Here is a 12,241-nt window from a genome sequence, read left to right as displayed (position 1 = left end):
TGGGGGATTCTGTAAGATCTGTTTGGCAACCCTAAGGGACGCTGTATTGGTGGCGAGGAGTTTGTGATAATGTTTCAATTACTTCAAGTTCAGGTTCTGGTTGAATAGGCTTTTGAGGGTGTAGCAAAGGTGGGGTGAGCGTGTTTGAGCTTACTGATGCTACCCATCTCTGAAAGTCTTCGATGATAGACCAGGCCGCTAGTTCCTGCATCATCTGATCCCTCAAGAGTCGTCAGGTTGCTGGTGTCTTGGGGTCAGTCGGCCCCCTGTCTGAGCTGGATAATTTTCCCCAATAAGTGCCCCTTTTAAAATTTGTGGAATTAGCCCAGACTGGGCGCCCATTGGGATGACACATTCAGTTATCAGAGTACGAATTCGTGGGGTGCGTCCTATCCCTCACTTCTAAATCATGAGGTTTAACAATCTTTAACTTTATGATCTTAAGCATAGGTAAGAGGGGACATGCAAATTTATCATAATTTTACAAGTCATTCTTGAGGTCTTTGCTAATAAGCAGAAGTTTAGAGAAAGAGAGTTGTTCTTCCTGAAGTTTCCGTCTCCTTTTGGCACATAGTTTCAAAACTTCTGATAGCCTATTCCCACTCCTATGTGAGGCAAAAGATGTTGAATGTGGAGAAAGTTCCACCCTGCTCGAGATGCGTGCTTGGTGCTAAATGGTCCCGACCCCGGGCTGGAGGCAGTTTTAGCTTCCATGGATGAGTCTATTTCCATATTCATGCCTGCCGATGTATGTAATCTCGTTACTGCTGAAGCGCTGTGCAAAAAGTTAATAAACCCCGTTTTGGTGCGGTCAACACAAGTCAGACAACCCGTTATGGGCGCAAACCTTGACAGGATTAGGTTCTAGTAACAAGCAGCTGTAAGCCACTTACCCGCCGAGTCCGCCTGTACCGAGCACTGAGCGTGCAGGTGGGAAAAATGGTCACTGTGCTCACTCTAGTCCAAAAAGCAGCCATCTGCCACCAAAACGCTGTAGCAGGACAATTGCAGCAAGGGACTGCGGGACTGGGAGGCTGGGCGACTGGGGGCTAGGGCTAGGGCTGAAGGGGCCGGAAAGAATGCTGCAAGGTGAGAGGGCCACCAGAGCGCTGCGGGCGCAGTTGTAATCCTCGATCACGACTATCACCGTCTACCACATAGACTACACAAACTCCCTTTATTTGGGCACCCCTGCATCCCACCGCAGAAAACTCCAAAGGGTCCAAAGCACTACAGCCTATCTCTTCCTAGTCCTTGTTCCCAGAGAACACATCACACCCGTCCTCTGTGTCCTCCACTGGCTCCCTGTCGGACGAAGGTCCACCTTCAAAGCTATGTGCATCACCCACCATGCTCTGCACAAGACAGGACCAGAATACCTACATTACATGCTCACTACTTACATACCACACAGAAACCTGAGATAAGGTTCCACACTCCTGCTAGTCATTCCACCCTTCAAATCCAGCAGAATAGGCAGGGGTCCTCGTTTCTATCCAGGCTTCCACAATACGGAACATGATTCACCTCAGCATCTGCTGCTCTTAGTCTAACCTCGCCTTTAGGAATGCCCTCAACACCTGGCTCTTGCCCCCAGAGTCCCAACGCACTTCCCCCCTCCCGTGCTAATTTAACCCCCTGTCAATTAGGCTGGGGAAGCACTAAGACCCTCAAAGAATGTACTGACCAATGCAGAGAAAGGACTTTGGCAGACCGCAGGACAGGATACTTGGGTGTGTATCACACTCCATGTCAATGGAAGATAGCCGCAGGCTCGGCCACCCACCCGCAATCATTTGCAATCACACTCTACTTGAAAACCAAACACAAAACACCTCTGCCATAAAAATGCAGCCAAGCCCCATGACAAAAATTCAGTCTAGCTGGACACATAATCAGTCTCCTGGACTAGCATACTCTTATCTAGAGACTCACATCACCCATCCTCATGTCAGCTCGTTATGGGAAGCTAGCAGGGACTTGGCCAACCCTACTGACCTTACTATTGGCTATAATGCACACACGCATTCTAAACTCCTCTGATGAATCTCTCATACCTCGGACTTCGGTCAACCAAGGGAGTTCTCCTTCAGCGCCTTGCAGCTATACCAATGGACCTACGTATGGCACCCATTGTCAATGGAAGATAGCTGTAGGCTGGGACACCCAGTGCAATCATTTGCAATCACACGCTACATGAAAACAGATCAAACAACACAACTGCCCTCAGAATGCAGCTACATGCCACAGCAAATGTTCAGTCTAGCTGGACACATAATCAGCCTGCTTGACTCACATACTCACCCTATAACCTCACAGCATTCATCCACAAGCCAGCATGATATAGGTCGCTAGCAGGGACTTGGCCAGCCCTACCTACCTTTGTATTGGCTGAAAGGCACATACACATTCTAAACTCCTCTAATGAATCTCCCAAACTGCGGACTATGGTGCCCTGATGAAATTCACCTACAGCGCTTTGAGGCCATACCATTGGGAATAGGTGCTATACAAATGCCATATTACATCATTACATTGCAGGAGATTCCTTACCTTCCTACATTATGCCACCAACTCCTTAAAACATTTCAGAATCAATTGCCCCTAAAGTGCAGCAGCTTCCTTTATAAAAACATACAGTTCTCATGCCATTTACAAAATAAATGCAAATAAGGTATTCTGTGTTTAGCATTTAATTCAAGGTTACTGAAAAGAAACGTGTGCAAATCACGAGAAACTATTGCACAATTACAGCTTCACAAGTTCACACTCAGGGTATGGCACACGAGTGTTTTTAGGCAGCTAGACCACCCATGAAATACAACTTTGTCTGATCAGCAGCAATTCAAATATTAGCCCATTCCAGACATCATATGATGGTGAGATGGGTAACAAGAACATTCCTGAGCAATCCACAGACAAGATACTTTTTTGGATGGCACTGACAAACCCACCCCAAAACTAGAACCACACAATTACAAGTTTCCAATTGTTGAAAAGATCAAGACAACCCAAGTATAATGGCTCTAAAGCCTAACACACACACCGCACACCCAGGGACAGGAAACTATATATTTTGTTACAATATTTGCTTTCCAGAATTATATATAAATTGAATCAAAGAGAGATTGATAATATGTCACTGTTTACAAGACAGATGTGGACCATTGGCACAATAAAATACAAAGCTGCTTATGTGATGAATCAACTACCCGGGGCACCAGTGGTCCATGGATGAATATCGGTTTCTAAACCACCAATCAGCTCCACACCTCTAGTGCACCAGAAGGGATCCAAACAGATTGGAACACAAGTAAATTATAAACCTCGATGGCCAATTTTTGCTAACATGGACAGAACAGCAGGCTTATCTCCGCAAGGTCGTGGATTGTTGGTTAGTTTCAACACAGCGAAAATACAAGTATTACCCAATGATAAAAGGGACTGTCCAGTCAAGGTTGTATATAAATATTGACTTTATTGTTATTACAACAGACAGTTCTAACACACTTCAAAATACAACCCACCCTGTAAAGGAACACAGAGAAAAGACAGTTTCACAAAGGAAAGGGAAGCACTCTGGATACTTACAGGAGAGTAGTCAGTAAATCAATCAGTCTTAACTGTTCAAGGATATTTGGTTTCAGCACCAAGGGAGCAAGGGGTCGTAAATGTCACTACGGGCCTTCAGAGAAGGACCAGGGGGACAGAACCACAATGTACCTGGTGCTGGAGATGTTCTTAATGCTCGACAGCGTTGAGTCGGCTGCAGGACGCTTTGCAGCTCCTGCGACAGAGTTCAAGATGGGAGACAGCTGCGGGTATTAGGTGGCAGACAGTTCGGCAAGCGCGGCTGAACAGACGGCTGCAAGCTGGCCTACACGGCAGCTCGGGTTCAAGAATTGATGCCTCTGTGCTGGTTGTCCTTTGTTCAGAGACTCTCTGGCACTTCCCACCGAGGTAGCTTACTGGCAGAACCTAGCAGGGCATGCTGTGTGCTGGCTGGGAACCAGTTCTGGTGCTGCTGGATCGGTCCTCTGAGTCCGGTATCTCCCTCTGTTCCCTGGGAAATGCTTAGTGGAGGGATCTTGCTTCCCTCTTGGAAGTCCTGGCCTTCCTTCACTGGCGGAAGATGTAAGGTGGACTGTAACTTCAGCCAGGGGCCAAATGAGTCCTCCTTCTTACTGCTTTCAAAGTCGTCCGGATGATCTGCTAAGTGAGGGATTCAGCCCTCTTTTAAAGCCAAATGGGCCCCAGTTATTGATGCAGGTTAAGCATACCTTAATGAACCAATCCTGGAACCCCACCAACAATCGTCTGTTATGCATGAGGTCAGAACCAGAGTGCTCTGCAACAGAAAAGGTAAGGGGTGACAACATATACTCCTACGTCCAACCCATCTTCCTGTCTGTTGTAGATCAAAGTGTCTCTCTGGTTAACTGAGCCCTCTGTACCTCTTTATCAAAGAGCGGGTCTCCCTTGAAGTTTGTGATGAGGGCAGACTTCCTGTCTCCCTTAAACCACATACTTCTCCATCTGAAAGGGGTCCACTGTGCAGGGGTTGCCTGCGGTACTAGTGTACCCAGACATGCCATTCACTGTCCTTCATACAGAGGGGAGGGAACTAGTTCAAGTTGACACATTGCATATCAAATAGGTGTTAGCCCCTCTTTCCTGTTGCCTGTCCTGTGACCAAGCCCCTTTGCAGGCTTGCCTTCATTATTTTTCATTAGTATGCTCTGCCACCAGACGAACTAGAATAGGGAGGCAGATCCATGGGGCCTTTGATATTTTAATTATGCTGCCCATGGCTGGAGGAAGGTGCGCATTTCCCCTTCTTGAGATGCTTTGATGTACCTGTGGCTGTCACATTCCTTCTGAACATGACAGGGGAGGACGGCGCCTGTAGTCTGTGTCCTCCAACAGTACATGTTACTATGCATTTTGTGTGGTGAGCAGGGAAAATGTGTACAGAATGGCCTCAAACATTTTCGGAGGTTGATCTCCCATGATTTAGTTTAATTTTTTAAAAATCAAAAAGCCCAGGCGAGCGCACACTCCCCGTGCGGATGGTCAAATTCCTCACAGCTTACATCCAAGACTGGACAAGCAACATATTTCGGAAATGACAGTTATGTCGCATACAATTTCCTACTATGTATTCTTTCGCAGGAAATGATATATCAAGGACCATTGTGGATGATGCTTTGGAAGATATTTTTGCAGAAAGCAAAATGACACATTTTGCGGAATTTACAATGGGATTCAGTTTATATTCTCATTTATCAGGCTTGTGCACATAGAGACCCGGGTGCCAAACAGGGCACTGCGGCATATACACGTTTTCTCTCTTTGTTGTGGTGCTGTGGGAGAGCCATCAGGCAGTGTGGTGGGGATAGGACCTAAAGCTTCCTCCTGAATGTGTGCATCTAATGTGGCATACACGTGCTCTTTGTGAATCAACATAGCTTCTTTCCATGCATGCTAAATTGATGTGATGGCAAGACCCTTCCCCTGGGCAAAAAAATATTTGGTGAATCAGCCCTGTGTGTCTTTCTTATTTTACCTGGCATCAAGATCAATACACAACATTTGATTCTGTCGCCTTGGATCCTGAAATGCACAGTTAATAGAAACTACTTATCCACTTTAATGAGGGAACCCATATCGTTAATTCTTATAGTACTTGGTAAATCAATAAAGTGTAACAGCTGTAAGGGTGTCGAAGAAGGATGCTAACACAAGGGTGGCATTTTGATTGGTATAAACTTTTATTTATGAAAAAGTAGACACCTTCACTATCCCTATTTTATAAGAGGGGGTTCCGTTCCTCAAACTAATACTAAAGGATCTGTCAGCATGTCAGTTGAAATCAAAGTCCACCTTCCTGTGTCATAACATCATTCTATACCTTACACTACAACTAAAGAATAAGCCAACAGAAAGTTCCTTCTTTAGGAGAATGACTCCCTTCTCATGGTATTTGGCTGGTATTTCCATAAATGTTCTTTGTCAAAAGGGATGCCAGGGGGAATGACTCTCTTCCCCAGGCGTGTAGTTCCAACAAACCTTTGCACCATTCTAACTACAAAACCAGGAGAATGATTCCCTTCTCCTGGTATTGGTTCACTCACTCCAATTTAGTTTACACCACAGCTAGGGCGAATGATTCCCCTTCCCTTGTGTCTCTTTATCAATGGCCTTTCAGTTCTTCAACTTTCAGGACCAGGAGAATGACTCCCTTCTCCTGGTATTGGTCAGCACACTGTAATATAATTTTCATTGAAACCCGGGGGAAGGACTCCCTTCTCCTGATGCCTCTTCAGTGTATCCAAGGGGCTTTCAGTCTTTTCACCAGGAGAATGACCCCCTTCTCCTGGTGTTTGAGAGTTATCTTCCGTATCTCTCAACTTGATATATCTTTCACCCCCTTCTCGTGAATTTAGCAAATCCTTCTCAGGGTCCTAGTGAACATTTATTTGCCAATGCAATGGGGATACTTTGTACGGATGCTTAGGATACTTAGGTTGGGGTCCCCACCCTTCTCTAGTGGTCAGTGGGTTTATTGCCTTCACTGCAATGAGGAAGTTCTCCTCTGATGCTCAGATCTCTTGTGTCAGGGTCCCAGACCCATATCTGGTGGTCAGTGGGCTTGTTGCCTCCACTATGATAAAGAAGTTCTCCTCTGATGCTCAATGAACTTGCGTTGGGGTCCCAGGCGTTTCTCTGGTGGTCAGTGGGCTTGTTGCCTCCACTGCAACAAGAAAGTTCTCCTCAGATGCTTGATCCACCCTTCCCAATAGTTTGACTGTTACTACTGGGCAGGTGGAAAACTGCTCAAGCCTCTCTTTATTCCACCCTGTATCCCATACAGTTCTCTCATACCTCCTGTTACCTAATTTGATACTTTGATATGCCGCTGGGGCTTCCTGGGACTGGGGTGCGTCTTTCTGGTTCTTCGGGCTACTCTTCTATGCTTCTGCAGCTCTGCAGCAGCTCTGTGCTCTACTGGACTGCTTGGCTCTCTCTTCCTGCTTCATGTTCGGGTCTGCTTCAGCTGGACACAAGGAGAACTCCCTCAGTGATTCGCAGGTGTCTTCTGCTCTTCAGGATACCTGATCAGCCGACAGGATTTGAAAATTCTGCTCTGGATGCTTTCCACACCGGCTGCCTCTCCCGAATGGGCTTGACCACATCTTCAGTCCTTCTTCTCTTCTTACACATTGTTGCCAGTCCCACCCTGGCAGATTGTCAAAGTCCTATTTTGTACTTGATAGGTTGATCTTCATGCATCCACGGGGCCACCTCGTACCAGTACTAGCAGAGTCAATAATCTTCATGTCTTTTCTGCTCTTCCTTGTCCTGGTACTTTATGTTTTGGCTGTTTCTCCCAAACTACAAAAATACATGGCTCTACACTCAAGGAAGTAGTTTGGAATGGAGGGGGCATTTTGGGTAGGTTGGATTGTGATGTTGGGCAATGGGCTGTACTCCAGGTGATCATCCTTACACCAGGAGGGGGAGTGTGAGGAATTCGAAACATCTGCATGGTGGGTTTGTGCTCACCTGTGCTTTTTTGAAATTTTAAATGAAATTGAATGACAGTAGATCAACCTCTGGAAAATGTATGGGGCTAACCCACACACATTTTCCTATGCTCACTTCATACCATACACATAGACCTGTGTACCCTGGGTGGACACACCCTACAGGTGTAGTCATCCCTGTCATATTTAGTTGGGATCTGACAGGTGGAACACATGATGCATCTTAGAAGGGGAGGGCCAAAACCTTCCTCCTTCAATGGCCAGCCTAAATAACTAACAAAGGCTCAGTGTATCTTCCCTTTCCCTTTGTCTAAGCTCTGCTCCTAGTGGCAGCCTTGCATACTAATCAAAGTTTAATTCAACAGGCCCATATGGGGCCTAGTTGCAGATGATAAACAAAGGAGACAGGACGCCCCAACACCCCTTTCATATGCACTGTGTCAACCTGCAGCCAGCTTCCGCCTCTCAGTATCAAGGGCAGTGACCTGTTATGTCTGGAACTATGTATTTACAGCATTCATCCCCGCAGGGGGATCCCATTCAGAAGGTACAAGTATGTGGTTTGGCGGAGACCAAAAGCCTGGTCCCACCGCAGCTTCAAGGGAGACCTTCTGCTTTAATCAGGTATGACAGAGCGCTCAATTAATCTGAGAGACCCTTTGATCCACAACAGACAGGAAGATGGGTGGGACTTAGTATTACATGTTTTCACTCCTTTACCTTTTCTGTTACAAAGCATTCTGGTTATGACCTCATGCATACAGGAGATTGTTGGTGGGGACCCAGGATTGGTTCATTAAGGTAGGCCTAGCCTACACCAATCACTGTGGTCCATTTGGCTTAAAAAGAGGGCTGAGCCCCTCTTTTGGGCAGATCATCTGAAGACTTCGCGAGGAGTAACAAGAAGAACTAATTTGGACCCTGGATGAAGGAACATTCTGCCTTACAGCTTTCACCAGTGAAGGAAGGCCAGGATTTCCAAAGAGAGAATTGCATTGATTTGATGTGTTGAAGAACGTCTTACTTTAAAAGTGTGAATTAGATACCCTTTTTTCAGTTATTGAAGAGGAGGGAATCCGTTCCATTCTGTTGCGACTATTTACTCTGAAACAGCCGCACTCCCACACCTGACAATTACGTATGCTGTATACCCGGAAACTACAAATTCCATCGGTATTGTAGTTTCTCAGCCTACTTTAATGCAAACCAGGCGTGAGAGCACCGGCGGGAGAGGCAGCCGCTGGTCTGTGGCGGTCCCTTTAAAAGGAAGTACCTTACTGTATTCAGCTTCCGGTCTTTGTGCTTACATGTATTTCTAGTCAGTCAGGCAGTTGGCACGCTCAACTTATTTTATATTGATTTTAGTGACTTTTATCCAGATTTTATTTCGTAAAATTGCATGTTATTAGGTCTACCAGTTTCAATATTGCATTGTCTAAATTTGATGTGTTGAGGAACGTCTTACTTAAAAAGTGCGAATTGGATACCCTTTGTTCAGTTATTGAGGAGTAGGGAATCTGTTTGATTCTGTTGCGACTATTTGCTCTGAAACAACTGCGCTCCCACATCTGACAATTACATCTGCTGTATAGCCGGGAAATAAAAATCCTGTCGGTATTGCAGTTTCTCAGCCTACTTGAACGCAAACCAGGTGCGAGAAAGCTGGCGCGAGAGGGACCAGCAGGTCTGTGGTGGTCCCTTTAAAAGGAAGTCCCTTACTGTATTTGGCTTCCGCTCTTTGTGCTTACATGTATCTCCAGTCATTCAGCCAGTTGCACGTGCACCTTATTTTATAGCGATTTTAGTGACTTTTAGCCAGATTTTATTTCGTAAAATTGCATGTTAATAGGTCTACCTATTTTAATATTGCATTGTCTAAATTTGATCTGTTGAGGAACTTCTTACTTAAAAAGTATGAATTAGATACCATTTCTTCAGTTATTGAGGAGGAGGAAATCTGTTCGATTCTGTTGCAACTATTTGCTCTGAAACAGCCGCGCTCCCACACCAGAAAATTACATCTGCTGTATACCCGGGAACTACAAATCCCATCTGTATTGTAGTTTCTCAGCCTACTTAAACACAAACCAGGCGCAAGGGCACTGGTGCGAGAGGGACCAGCCGGTCTGTGGTGGTCTATGAAGGGTAGTGAAGGAGATACGTTATTTTTACTTCTCTCTCCCTGTATTGTACAGTTTATACATGGGTATATTGGAGGTTCTGGAAGCTATTAATTTCATTGCGAGGTGGGATTACCACAATGAGTCCGCAAAGTGTTGTTACACCTTTGTTGGGATTTCATACAATCAGCGCTATTTCTAACAGTGCTAGCACCTGTCACCACCCATGCCTCCTAACTCTTATCTCTCTTATGAGGTTGCTTCGAAGGCCCATAATGAGTGCGAGTTGAGAGTTTGGGAAGGCGAGACCTGGGAGCCTCGTGAGATGCACTCCACTGTGGGAGGGCAGAGCCTCATTACATACAACAATCAGTTCTACATAACAACGATGGAACCACAAGCATTGCTCTAGCGGGGAGTCCAATCCGGTTGCCCCTAGGACCAACACCAGGGGGAAAGTTAATCTGTCCTCCTGCACACTAAAAATCATGTTGATAAATACTAGATTGCTTATCAAGTATGCTCTGGATGTGGCAACACATATTCAGGAGTGCAATATTGATATCAGACACTCACTGAAACTTGGAGCCATGATGCAGCTGGCTCCTCTTTAGGGCTGGCTATTCCTGAGGGTTATAGTATTTTGCGCCCAGACAGACGGGAGGGCAAGGGAGAGTAGCACTGATTTTTAAAGCAGACTTGAAGAGGCCAAGGATGAAGACATACCAGGCTCCGAATTGAAACTGGTGAAAATTGGCATTAGTGCTGAAACGACCCTCAGCCTTATATTGCTATATAGAGCACCTGTAGCTGGGCCTGATGTCCCCGATCAGCTGAGCAATCGCTTATTACCGCTGCTTAAACCTAATACCAAATTATTAATATCCATGTCTGTGGTCGGATCACTCATTTATTCATTTCCAGATCAACAATGTATGTTTCGCAAGAAAAATAGGTTATGGTAAGGTCCTGACGCTAGTAGGAAACTGCAAGAAACTAACATCAGAGATATTAAAACCGTGGGTTATCCCCTGACCTCAGAGGTTCTTGAATCTGAGACTTAGCAAGAGATGATTAATTATTTTCTTCATTCCTTTGACGAAATCTCAGAGGCTCTAGCACCATTAAAGAAAAAATATTGCTCTGATGGACAAAAACATAATAAGTGGTTTAATGCCGATCTTCAAGAGCTTAAAGCAAAAAAATAAAACATTTCTATGCTCGGAGAAAGAGTCTGGATAACCCAGGCTTGGAAACGTATTAAAAAGCGGCTAAGACTTATAAAACCACAATTTTGCTGGCCAAAAAAAGAAATGCTTAATGACAGAATTGCAAATTCGAAATCAGCTAGTAAGACATTATTTACAATTCTAAGAGAGCAGACAACTTCTAATGAACCGAGCAAGGAACCTCTGCTGAAAGATGAGGCATGGTATGCCTCAATCCAGGATGCTATGATGGGCCAACTAGAGAAAATTTTAAAAGGTATTTAGGCTGAAAAACATGTCTTAAATAAGCAGCCAGAGATAGACTATGTTGAGACTTTAGGCAAGTCTGCGGTGCTCAACAGATATTTGATTTTGTGCCTATTTCAGAAGTAGAGCTGTCGAAGGTCATCATGCAGTTAAAAACCACTAGATGTAAGGGGGACCCCTGCTTGTCTATGATCATCCAAGAGTGTTTGTCTGTGTTAATACCCTTACCAAATTTATGAACACTTCATTCTCAGAAAGCCACGTCCCTGAAGGGTTAACAAAAGCATGGATTACCCCCCCCCTTTAAAAAAGCCAGATCTCTATCCACTGCCACCAACAAACTATAGGCCGATCACAAATACACCTTTTATTTGAAAGATTCTGGATAGGGTGGCATACAATCAAATCTCCTTACATCTTAATAGCTATACGATTTTGAACAAGTTTCAATCAGGTTTTAGACAAAACCACAGGACCGAGGCCGCTCTCCTTGATTTTAAATCTAAGCTACTGGAATATACGTATATTGGTCAAGCCTCTCTTCTTATGATCTTAGATCTCTCTGCCTCCTTCAACTTGGTGGATAATTCCATCTTGATCACCGGGTTAAAGCAGGTTGCCTCATTCTCAGATAAGGCCGCCCAACGGATCTCTTCATTCTTGAGTGAAAGACGGTGCAGAGTAGCCAGTGCGGAAGCTGAGGCCCAACCAGTATCTTTAGTTTTTGGGGTGCCTCAGGGTGCATGTGTTTCCCGGCTCTTTATAACATCTTCATGGTCCAGTTTTTTGACTTATTAGTGCACAATGGCATTACATTTGCTAACTATGCAGTTGACACTCAATGTGTCATCCCGCTAACAGGGTCACACAGTACAGATGAAAGCAATATCAACAAGATCTATGATATCATCCAAATCTGGATGGTACAGAATGGCCTAACCCTCAATAATGAAAAGACCTAATTTATGGTGGTGGGAACAGACAATAAATTGGCCAAGTTAGGTCCACTATTCATTTGCTTCACTATCAAAAAGTGCAAGATTGAGGTGAAAAAGAAAATGAAAACCTTAGGTATAATCTTAGATCAGAACCTGAATAT

General features: G+C 44.9%; 1 protein-coding gene across 4 annotated transcripts in view; it reads left to right on the top strand.

Annotated features, from left to right (window-relative positions):
- Window positions 1–12,241, top strand: part of STK32A (serine/threonine kinase 32A) — an 885,758-nt gene that overhangs the window by 625,591 nt on the left and 247,926 nt on the right. The window lies entirely within an intron of this gene.

The sequence above is a fragment of the Ambystoma mexicanum genome, chromosome 3p (genome assembly GCF_040938575.1).
Source record: "Ambystoma mexicanum isolate Mex_15411 chromosome 3p, UKY_AmexF1_1, whole genome shotgun sequence".
NCBI classification, from domain to species: Eukaryota; Metazoa; Chordata; class Amphibia; order Caudata; family Ambystomatidae; genus Ambystoma; species Ambystoma mexicanum.
Note: the sequence above shows the minus strand (reverse complement) of the source record. Positions and strands in the feature narration are given on the sequence as shown.